This window comes from Microtus oregoni, unplaced genomic scaffold (genome assembly GCF_018167655.1).
Source record: "Microtus oregoni isolate MIOR12 unplaced genomic scaffold, Mior012 000006F_ref0000085, whole genome shotgun sequence".
NCBI classification, from domain to species: Eukaryota; Metazoa; Chordata; class Mammalia; order Rodentia; family Cricetidae; genus Microtus; species Microtus oregoni.
Window position 1 is genome coordinate 58,411,258 of NW_024543065.1, and position 11,345 is coordinate 58,422,602.

Consider the following 11,345-nt stretch of genomic DNA (forward strand, 5'->3'; position numbering starts at 1 on the left):
CGCTCCTGGCTAATCTACCAGTTTCAGAGGCTCTAAAAGAAAAGTCACAATGTGGGGTCCATGGCCGAAAAGGAAGGGAGAAATCGCATACTCAGGCCTGTGGAAGGGAAGGGAGAAAGAGTGAGTGACTCTCTGGTTTCAGATTGGGCTGTCTATCCTGTATGAGTCAGATAAACTAAGTCAAGGGCAAGCTGTGGGAATGCAGCAGCAGGAGAAGCCACTCTGGGGCCTAGGGAGCAAGAGCCAGGCAGTTAGCAGAAGTATCAAGTAGTGAATTTAGGACTGATTTAGTTAGCAACTCAGTTTAAAGACTTTTGCTTCCCTGGGCTCTTTTTCAGGGGAAACCCTCTGAGCAGTCTCACTTCACATGAAACCTGGCAATTCTGAATGGAGTAAGGTGTAAGTTCATGGAGGAACTCAAAAAGCTTGTGGGTCCTCCCCCACTGTAAGCCCAGAAAGCCTGGGAAGGCAGCAGACAGGTTACACCTCAGGAGAGCATCCTAGGGCATCCCTCTCCGAGGCTGAAGCTTTTAGAACACATCCTCAGAGAAGGGATTAGGAAGACCAGAGATTCCCATCCAGTGAGCTGAGGGAGCCACAAGTTTAGAGAAGGCTTTGTGCCTGTGGACGTGAGAGAGAAAAGGGAAACTGGAGAATGGGAAGTTCTTTCCTCTCAAAATGAGGCTAAGGAATGGCTTGATTTCTGTTTTTCATAAGCCAAAAAAATGAAGATCAGAAAGAGCCCAACAAGCCAGGAGTTTAAATGCATACAAAACCATCACACCGGCCTCCCAGAATGTTGGAGGTGGACATTGAGAAATAGCCCAAGTGTCTTAGCACCTAGCAGGCCTAGCCCTCTCTGTATGCAGGCCCTCCATGAGAAAGGAGCCTGTAGGAGGGAGGGGTTATACATGGACACCTTGGGGTGAGGGATGCAAGCTGGCAGGGAGTAGACAGAAATGGTGGAAAGGCTCAGCTGGGGAGAGACAGTCACTCACCTCTGTAGCTGCCTCCTGGCACCGCATGCTCTCTACTGCTCTTGGGGCTCCTGCCCCCCACCTCCAGCTAGCTCCACCCCGTCCTCAGTCATCCCAAGTATCAGTCTGCCACAGTCCCCCAAAGGGGTGTGGCCTTATACCTCTGTCTCTGCTGGAGACCCACAAGAGACTACCTTCTACTTGTAACAACCAGACAGTTCCTCACCCTAACTCTTACTTGTGGGTTCCTTATAGTCAAAGACGTGAGCCTCTGGTGACAGGCATTTTGGAATAGTTAGAGGCTGAGCCTCATCTCTGCCATTTACTAGTTGAGTCACCTCGGGCAAGTCATCTGTCTGAGCCTCTGTCACCTCACGCATCTCCTCTCAGTGTGTCCTTCGGAGGTGGAGGCGCGATGAAGAGCCATGCATAAGGAAGTGCTCTGCGAGTGCAGGCCAGCGTTCAGCTGCTGTTAGTTCTGTGTCTTAGAGGTGACCGTTGCATGGAGTAGCTGGAGACCATTTCTGACACCTCAGAAGAATAAGGACAGAAGTGGAATTTGAAGCTCTTCTTATTCTGTAAGGCTGACCCTTGTCCTCTGGACCCCAGCAAGGACCTGGTCTGTGTGACTCAGATCCTCCCAGCAGACTCTGAGGGGGTAACCCCAGGAAGCCTGTGGTGGTCTTCGAGTAGAGAAATCTTTCCTGGGCTGATGACAAATGACATTTCTCTGAAATCAAAACCAGGGGCTTCTTTCACTTTCTGCTCGAAGGGTCAAGGTCCCTGGAGATTTCCACCTCTTCGCAATTTTAGCCTCTCTCTCTCCCTCTCTCTTCCTCTTCCTGTGTAGTTCAAGATGTCCTTGAAATCTCTGTCCTGCCTCAGCCAGGCAGTGCCACCACAGCCACCACACCCAGCTTTGGCACTCTTAAATTTGAGGAAGGGATAAAGCCTTGGAGACTTTATCTTTTTCTTGCTTTTCTTTTTTTCCCCCATTCTATCAATCTGAACCTAAGCTGATCTTCTTATTCACTTCTTTCCGGATATCTGTGTGTGGTATGTCATACAGATGTGATAACTAACTGGGAGAGAAACTAGCCAGATGTTGACAGACTGCTTTAGTGACAAGAATCAGTCTGAGTCCCCATACGTTTCTCCCTAGATTCCAGCCCCCTCCTAGACCCAATAAGGTAAGGTTTGCTTTTCTCCCTTTGGCCCCAGCCCAGGGTATTCAGAACAGCCTTCTACCACTCTCTCCCTCCAGGTCTAGGATGCTCTCCCTCCCATTCTAGCTTGGATGCAGGCAGGTGTCAGCCCCTCCTAGATCAGCCAGGGTGTGTCGGTGGGTGAGGCTGGTGAAGGGGCAGTAGGGTGGAGATAGGGGAAGATGAGTCAGAGCGAAAGGGAAAATGCAAATGGCAACCTTGTGTTCATCTGCTCCCCGAATGTTAAATATTTTCCATTTCTGAGCTTTCTAATTCCTAACCTCACACACTTGGGAACACATTAGATATTCCTATGTAAAAGACACCCAGAATGTCAATCCCTCTGATAGGCCTGCAAACACACAAACCTTCTCCAATACGAAAACACACAGTCTCTAAAAACAAGAAGTGGTACAAAGCCACAGTGGTAGAGGGACAATGTACTGGGGTCTGGCGACAGCCTCTTCACCCACAGGAGGAAGCCCCTCCCCTCCCCCCGCCAGTGACTCAGCTGCCCCACTAGTATGCATTACCCACTGATGACCAAGAAATGGGGGCTGCTCAAAGTATCTCTGTAAGCAAAGATAGTTGACGGGCAGTGACAGTGGGCTTTCAGGGCACCGAAAGGGAGAAAAGAGCAAGGGGATGCCCCACTGAGTAAACGAAAGCCCCCTAAGAATAGGAAACCCCATCTTGCCTCCCACATGGTGTCTACCCATGGTAAGGCTATCCCCTTAGAGAGCCCTTAGAAGTATTCTCAGGGCCCTTTGAACCCGAACCCTTATGCTAGTGACACTTGAGGTCCTTCCCTAGCCTCTTTCTACAGCCATGGAAGGGCAATCCAAGTCATTGGGCATTAAACAATGACAACAGAAACAGATCCTACAGCGGGCACTTTGACTTGCAAGGGTAGGGATACACTGTTAGATCACAGACTCTCTGGCTGCCTTAGCCCCACCCCCTGTTGCACTCCACCTCTCTGGGACTCAGTTAAGAAGCCCTGCTGTTCTGTGGCCTTGCAGCCCCTCGCCTTGCAATTGCAATATAAGGCTATCCAATCTGGATCCTTGTAATGCCAGGAGTCACACAGATCTCGCTCGACTAAATCACATGGTATAAAACTTCTGCTACTTCATAAAAACCTATACAAGTCAGAAAAATCCTCTGGGATCAGATGGCTTTTCAAGACTTCTGCTCATGCTGTACATGGAGACTGTCTCTCCTAATGAAGTACTTCTCTAGGAAATTTTTGTTTGTTTGAGTCAGGGTTCCTCTGTGTAGCCCTGGGTGTCCTGGAACACTCTGTAGACCAGGCTGGCCTCGAACTCACAGAGATCCACCTGCCTCTGCCTCCTGAGTGCTGGAATTAAAGGTGTGTGCCACCACCACCAAGCTCTAAGGGACAATTTCAAGTTTGATCCTTTCCCAAACTAAGCTACCTGCTGCATCTGGCTTCCGATTTATCACCCGACTTATTGTTCTTGGAATGTCTCCCTTCTCTGAGAAAAGTGGCTCTTGCTGGTAATCCTAGTACTCAGGAGGCTGAGGTAGGAGGATCAGGAGTTTGAAGTCAGCCTGAGCAACATGAGACACTGAATGAAACAACAACAACAAAAATGTCCCCATTTTCTGCTTCCCAGGCTCACGCAGAGAGAATCATCTGCTACCTTCACCCTGGAATAGACAGAGTCAAGAAACCTCAGGTCAGGAGGACACAGCCTGTGACAGGCAGAGGCTAACGCGGATAGATTTGAACATGTGATCGGAAGAGAAATACGTGGGGAAGGGAGGCATAATTGTCTCACTGTTTTGTTAATTTGATTTTGTTGTTTGAGATAAGGTCTATTGCCCAGGCTGACCTGGAACTCATTCTATAACCCAGGTTGACCTCATGGAAATCTTCCTGCCTTAGCCTCCCAAGTGCTGGGTTCTAAGAATGAGCTGGTCCCACTGGGTTAGGAAGCGACAACTGTGCCCCTGAGGTGGAGCGGCCGCCATGGCCAAGTACCTGGCCAAGATCATTGTGATGGATGTGCAGGTGATGGGCAGAGCCTTTGCCCGGGCCCTGAGTTTGCAGCAAGCCAGGCAGCTGCTGATGCTCGGGGTTGTGCTGGGCACCAGTCTGCAGCCACATCCAACCTCTCTGGCCTCAGCCTCCAAGAGGCCCAGCAGATTCTCGACATCTCCAGGCTGAACCCTGAGCTGGGCCAGAAGAATTATCAACACCCATTTAAAGTGAACGACAAATCTGTGGGTGGCTCCTACCTGCAGTCAAAGTTTGTCCGTGCAAAAGAACGCCTAGATGAGGAACTCCAAATACAAGCCCAAGAAGACAGAGAGAAAGGGCAGATGCCCAAAACGTGACTGCTGGGCATGCCCCACAACACCATTGCCTCATAATTTATAGCGCGGTGATGGATGTCTTTTCCGTGTTAAAAAAAAAAAAAAGAATGAGTTATTATACCCAGCTTTCTCTGTTCTCTTTAATACCATATTACTGAATCAAACTTGAAGGATGACATTTTTATTCCTAGTAGTAGAACTGGCCAATGACAGTAAAGGGAACACGTGTGAGGTGCTCAGTGCACTCAGCCTGGATCCCAAACCAAAGCTTCTGTAAACCACTGTATTGTAATGCAAACCCAGCTCAATGTAATGTGTCATCAAAGCCATACAAATATTGATTCTGTTTAAATATTACAATTAAATTTAGACTATCACAATATGCCAGGAGTGGTTGTTTTGTGGAAAATGTTCTTTTTGTCCTCCCTCACCCCCCTTTGTTTGGAGACAGACTCTCACTGTGTAGCCCAGACTGGTCTGTCAATTCCCCCACTGCAGCCTCCCAAGAGTTGTGATTACAGGTACCACACCTCCCTTTGTCTCGTGTGTTTGAAACAGAGTCCATGCCTCAAGCCAAGCTGAACAGAATTCGGTTTAGAAAAATTCGGTTAGAGCAGAAATCTTCCCAGGAGCACATTTTCCCCCAGATCAAGGTTTCCAAATGCTCCACAGTGTTTACACACACTAAGACAAATTATGCAAATCTGAAAACGACTGAGCTGCTCACCTGAGTCAAGCACACTCCACACGTACCAGAGCAGACAGACACCTGGTGAATTTGTCCCCTTCTTCCCTTAAACCATCACATGGGGCTAAACTGAAGAAAAAGAATACTTGCACTGAGCAGAACACGAAAACAGAATATAGTCGATGATCAGGGGAGCCCCTGTGGTAGCACACCTCTGTGGATCAGCTGACAAAGGAATGGGACCAGCCATCAGAAAAGATGGGCACCTTGAGTCTTCACAACCCCTTTTCAGTCTCACTGTAAAGCTAAACTCGCCCCACAACCTCAGCCTCCTTATGGGGACTGCTTCAAGACGAGGACCAAATTCCATATTCACCTAAACCCAAGCAGAGGGCCTCACTCTGGCCTTCTTGGGCTTTGTCCCCTGTAGGCTGAAGAGTCCCAGGGGATCAAGAAAGTGCCCACTTGGATGCTGAGAGAACCCCACACATAAGCTCACCCATATATCCCTAGACTATAATCTGGGAATCCAGAGCCCAGAGTTTACTGGACCAAAATGACGCTAAACCCACAAGGACCGCAACTGTCCACTCATGAGAGTGGACTGTGAACAGACGCATACTTCAGGGCCTCTGTTGAGTGGAGGATATGCAGGTTAGCATATGAAACCGACATATACTGTATATACATAGACAGCGCTGGGTGGTGTGGCACAGGCCTTTAATCCCAACACTTGGGAAGCAGAGGCAGGAGGATCTCTGAGTTTGAGGGCACCCTGGTCTACTGGGTGAGCTCCAGGACAGCCAGGGCTACACAGAGAAAACCTGTTTCAAAAAATATTAATAATAATAGTAATAAATTATTAAAATGAGGCCAACAACAAGCATGGGAAAAATGGGTAATTTGTGGTCTTTCCCAGAATCCATACAAAGTACAGGAGTCTGCTTTATTCCAATGATTCTTAGCCTCTCAGGAGCTCACCTTCCAGACACAGGAGCAGCCCTTTACATTGAACATTTTAGATACTCATACCATTTTACATGTAAATAAATAACAGATCCCATAGATCGCTCTGAAACTCATGCCTGTGCAGGCTAATATTTCCATCATCTTTCACGGAATACATACATGTGCGCACATTTCCTTATGATTCCCAAGAGCAAACAGACCGTGGAAGCCCAGTCATGGGACTGCCTTCCCTATCTGCAACCTGGGTGTACTCTAAAGTACTCTGAGAACTTTAACACCTCTCCACAGCCAAGTGAAACCAGGTGTCAGCACACTGCCCCGCAAGTGTAAAACAAAACCATCCGTGAGCCAGAAGCGGGAACGCACGCTTAGAATTCTATCACTCCGGAAACGGAGGCAGGAAGATCGTAAGATTGGGGCCAGACTAAGAACGTATAGCAAGTCCCTGTCTCAAAAAAACCAAAGTAAAAGGTCACCAGTCAAGATGATTTCCTACAGCTCAGAGGAGCTCACGCAGCTCTCGCCGACGGGCCAGCACAACTGCTATACCTGCTCCGTGCTAATAGCTCACGCCACAGATCCCATCAGGGACGTATTCATTCCTATTGGGCCACAGGCTTGAGTGAGGTTTAGAGGCTCCCTCCCCAGAACCCCCAGAGAACCACTGGTCAAACATCCTGGTCACATGCCCAACCTAACACACAATACTGAAAACTCTTGAGCACATCAACCTGTTGGCGGGAAAACATAGGTAGCCTGGGAAAATGGCTATTGACAGTTTCCCAGTAGACTTTTAACCTCACGAATACTGATTCCAATCCGAGCTGGGTCCAAAGACCCCAAAGCTTCCCTTCACGTGCACACCAGCGAACCACAAGCCTCTCCCTCCAGTTACCAAAGCCAGGCGGAGCTGGTGGCGCCCTGTTTACCCAATTCAGCCTAGGCTGGCCTCAGGGACCATGGACAAAAGTCAGAGACATGCTGCCTCACCTGCTCGGCCTGGGCCCAAAAGTGACGAAGAGACGCACGCGACCTAAAACCACTCTGATCCTCAACAATATCCCTTAAGGACGCCCCTACCCTACTCTAGCATTCTCTGGACTAGGCCCACTATCAAAGAAGAAAAAGGAAGAAAAGCCATAGCACTTACCAGTTCGGTCTCTTCCCACATCAACCTCACCCACTTTGAGGGCAGCATAGGCCAGAAATGACCGTTAGAAAGCGGGCTCAACGCAAGGCCGGGGCTCGAGGCCACCAGCGCGTGCACAGCCTCCATGCACTTGGTGCTGAGGCAGACGCTGATTGGCTGCAGCTCTGGTGCTGACCAGCCAGTGATGCACCCCGGAGGCTTCTCGCTGCAGCTGATTGGCTGCAGAACTTGGACCTTGAGTCTGATTGGCCTGGGGAAGGGGGTGTAAGTGTCAAGGCGTGAAGCTGAGATGTCATGTGTCCTTAACCAGCCCACAGTGTTGATTGGCTTCGGATTTTGCCCCATTTTTGCCCTCTCTACTGACATTTTTCTGTCACTGTTAATGGCCTTACTGGGTCCTTCAACACAAACTCCAGGAAAGCACCATCTTTCCTGCTTACTCTCTGCCCTGCCGTTTGAGCACCTCCAGTCTGAAGACTCGGGCTTTCTCTCAACCCCCACAATGTGGAGTTTACAATGTACAGGGAAGATGTAAGGGAATGCAGCGTCTTCATCAGTGCAAGGTCCAAATAAACATAGCCAGACATGAAAGAAGGGAGACAGACTTATCTTCTGTGAGATATGAGGAGAGCATAGGAATAATTTCTAAGGGGGTATTCTCCATCAAAGAAAGGATGAGGAATGTTTTAGGGAGGTTACACATACCCATTTTGGGGAGACACTGTGAAAGGGGTTCATTCCTGCATACACCTAGTTTGTACCATAAAATTTTATCTGAATATAACGGAAAGGATTTTTTTTAAAAAAGATTTATTTTTCACTCTGGAGGCAGATCTCTATGAACTTGATGCCAGCTTGATCTACATAGCAAGTGCCAGGCCATCCAAGCCTACATAGTAAGACTCTGTTCCTGCCCTTACCCACTGTTAATCTTTTGTGCGCGCGCATGAGTGTGTGTGTGTGACCCACGTGTGTGTGCAGGTGCCCTCAGAAGACAGAAGATGTCAGATTCGCTGGAGCGGAGTTGTAGACAGTTATGAACGGCCTGATGTGGGTGCTGGAACCCAACTGAGTCCTCCGGGAAAACAAGGCTATTTAGAACGCACATTAGGCCCTTGTAGGAAGCTGCTTTGCCTTGTCATTAACAAAGTGAGGGGAAGTAGGGAGAGGGTGAATCGGAAAAGCCTCAGAAGCCAACCCTGGCTGTGGACGTTGGGGAGCCCCCTTCCTTGCCTATTTTCCTAAACCACCGTGGACTGGAGGATGAGCTGTGTCCGGGCAAGGAAGATGCCATCAAGATTGGCCTGTTTGAAATCACTTCTATTCTATTCTATTCTATTAAATAAAGCGCTTCTAATGCTCCGAGTCGACAGCTGCTGAGCCAGCAGCAACTGAGTGCATCGCGGCGCCCAGGGTCTACTACCTGGATCTTGGCCAGGGAGGCACCTTGTACAAACCAGTTCTGGGCTCAGCCTGCTCGTTGGCTGGTCCTGATACACAACCAATGAGACACGAGGGCGCTCTCGAAGAGGCAGACCTTGCTCTGCCGCTGCCGCTCTTGATTGGCCCGAGGCTGCTCTCGCTGTTGATTGATTAGGGGGCCGGAGGCGGGGAGCCCGCGACTTTTTCCTGCTAGGCGCCTCCTTTAATGAGGCCTACGGCCGAAGAGCTGCTATGGGAATGGGTGGGATGAGTATCCTAAAAAGAGCAGCACTTTGGAAGAGCATGGCTCAGTACCCACAACTGTAAGCAAAAGCGTTGGAAAGAAGTACTGTTAGCATTAGCGACGGTTGACTCAGCCCTTTCTAGCCATCACGCTGTGCACATCAGCCTGGGCAGAGGATGGGTGTCCTATGGAGTTAATATCTGAAGGTCAGACAGGTGAAACCCGTTGTCTCAATTCACGCGGGCTCAGTCACTGTCCTCTGAGAGCCCGGACTGTTCTCTGAGAGTCCGGCCTTCGAGCTACCTCAGGTTGAGTGGAGAATGGCGGAACTCGCCTGCAATCCCAGGATTTGGGAATCTGAGGCAGGGGTCAGCCCGAGCTGCATATCCAGATCCTGTCCCAGAGAAAAAGGGAGACAGATTAACAAAACAGTACATGATTATTAAACAGAGTTGATCCTGTAGATGGGGGTCAGTGTAGTCACATGGTCTGATTTGCCTTATCTACAAAGGAGGGGGGTTGTGATTACTTTTTCTGCTCTAATATTTATTATGACCTATCTCTTAGTTTTAAAATATAGTTTTATTAATTCTTTGAGAATCTAATACACGTATATTTTAACCATGCCCACCACTCCCCCTCCATCTTAGGAGGATGACAGGGGTCCTTGCTCTCCTAACTTCTTCCCTTGAGGCAGGTCTTCTCATTACTTCTGGAGCTAGACTCCCAGCCCACAAGTGCCATCAATCCTGTTTCACCCTCCTATGTCCACCCCATTCACAACATGGGTTAAAGGCACAGCCTACCACACTGGTTTTTTGTTTTTACAAACACAGGACACGAGGGATTTGAACTCTGGTCCTCCTGCTTGTGCAGTTACATTGAGCAGATCTCCCTAGTTCCGTGGTTTAGGTTTCAGACTGGATTTTGACTTGGGTTTAGTCCTGGAGAGTTGGCATAATCAGATCCTGTCTCAGAAAGAGGGAGAAAGATTTGTTTCTCCACAGCTGCTTCTAGGATGAGGGAGTGTTATGCCCAAATCCGTGGGCCCCCACGAAAGCCAACAAAGGAGACCAAGTCCCATATGTAAAAGCAAAGAGCCTTTATTTTAATCAAGTTTAATCAGTCTCTCTGCATTGGAATAACCAGAGAGCCCCAAGCTCAATTAGAATTGGGTTTTTATAGTAGTAAAGGTGGGGGTGAGGAGTCTCTGAGGTCCAGGACCCCTGATTGGCTGACATTTGTCTAGGGATGTCCTGGAGAAGTGCTGGCAGGTGTTTCTATTTTACAGTGCTTCGAATGCCAGCAATTTCCTTTGAATGGTCTGCTCTTGGGTGGACGTCAGGTAACCTCGGCCTGCCAGGCATTGTCTCAGGGTAAACTATTGAGACTCCAGACTCCATTTAAATTATCAATGGCCCAGGTGATAATGGTTGGAGGAAGTAAAGAACTTTCTTTCTGCCCAGACTTAGATTATCATGACTGGCCCTCACAGGAGCACAGGAAGAGGGTGGTCTTTGGTCCCCAGCTGGTGGCACTATTGAGGAGTAATGGGGTCACAAAAGCACTAACTTCATCAATGGATCAATCAGTTGATAATTGATGGGTGAATGGGCTGTTAGGCATTGGGGCGCAGCTACAGAAAGTGGGTCACTGGGATTGTCTTCTGGGTTTTCTCCTTTTACCTGATCAAACTCAGGTTGTTAGACTTTCTTTTCTTTCTTTTTCTTGGGGGGTAGTTTGAGACAGAGTGTGCGCCACCACTACTGAGCCCAGCAAGATTTCCTTTTTTTTTTTTTAATATTTATTTATTATGTATACCATATTCTGTCTGTGTGTATGCCTGCAGGCCAGAAGAGGGCACCAGATATCATTACAGATGGTTGTGAGCCACCATGTGGTTGCTGGGAATTGAACTCAGGACCTTTGGAAGAGCAGGCAGTGCTCTTAACCTCTGAGCCATCTCTCCAGCCCCCAGCAAGATTTCTTATTCAAACCATCACATTATGAAAGTCTAACAACCTGAGCCAGGCACTGGTGGCAGGTGCCTTTAATCCCAGCACTCAGGAGGCAGAGGCAGGAGGATCTCTGTGAGTTCAAGGCCAACCTGGTCTACAGAGTGAGTTCCAGGACAGTCTCCAAAGCTACACAGAGAAACCTTGTCTTGAAAAAGAAAAAAAGAAAGAAAGAAAGAAAGAAAGAGAAATCACACTGGGTGATGGTGGCCTTTAATACCAGCACTCAGGAGGTATAGGCAGGCAGATCTCTGTGAATTCAAAACCAGCCTGATCTACAAAGTGAGTTCCAAGGCTGTTACAGAGAAACCCTGTCTTGAAAAACATAAAAA

At 48.6% G+C, this 11,345-nt stretch overlaps 1 pseudogene; it reads left to right on the forward strand.

Annotated features, from left to right (window-relative positions):
* Positions 1-3,951: 3,951 nt before the first annotated feature.
* On the forward strand, positions 3,952-4,811 carry LOC121450213 (annotated as a pseudogene).
* The last annotated feature ends 6,534 nt before the right edge of the window (positions 4,812-11,345 follow it).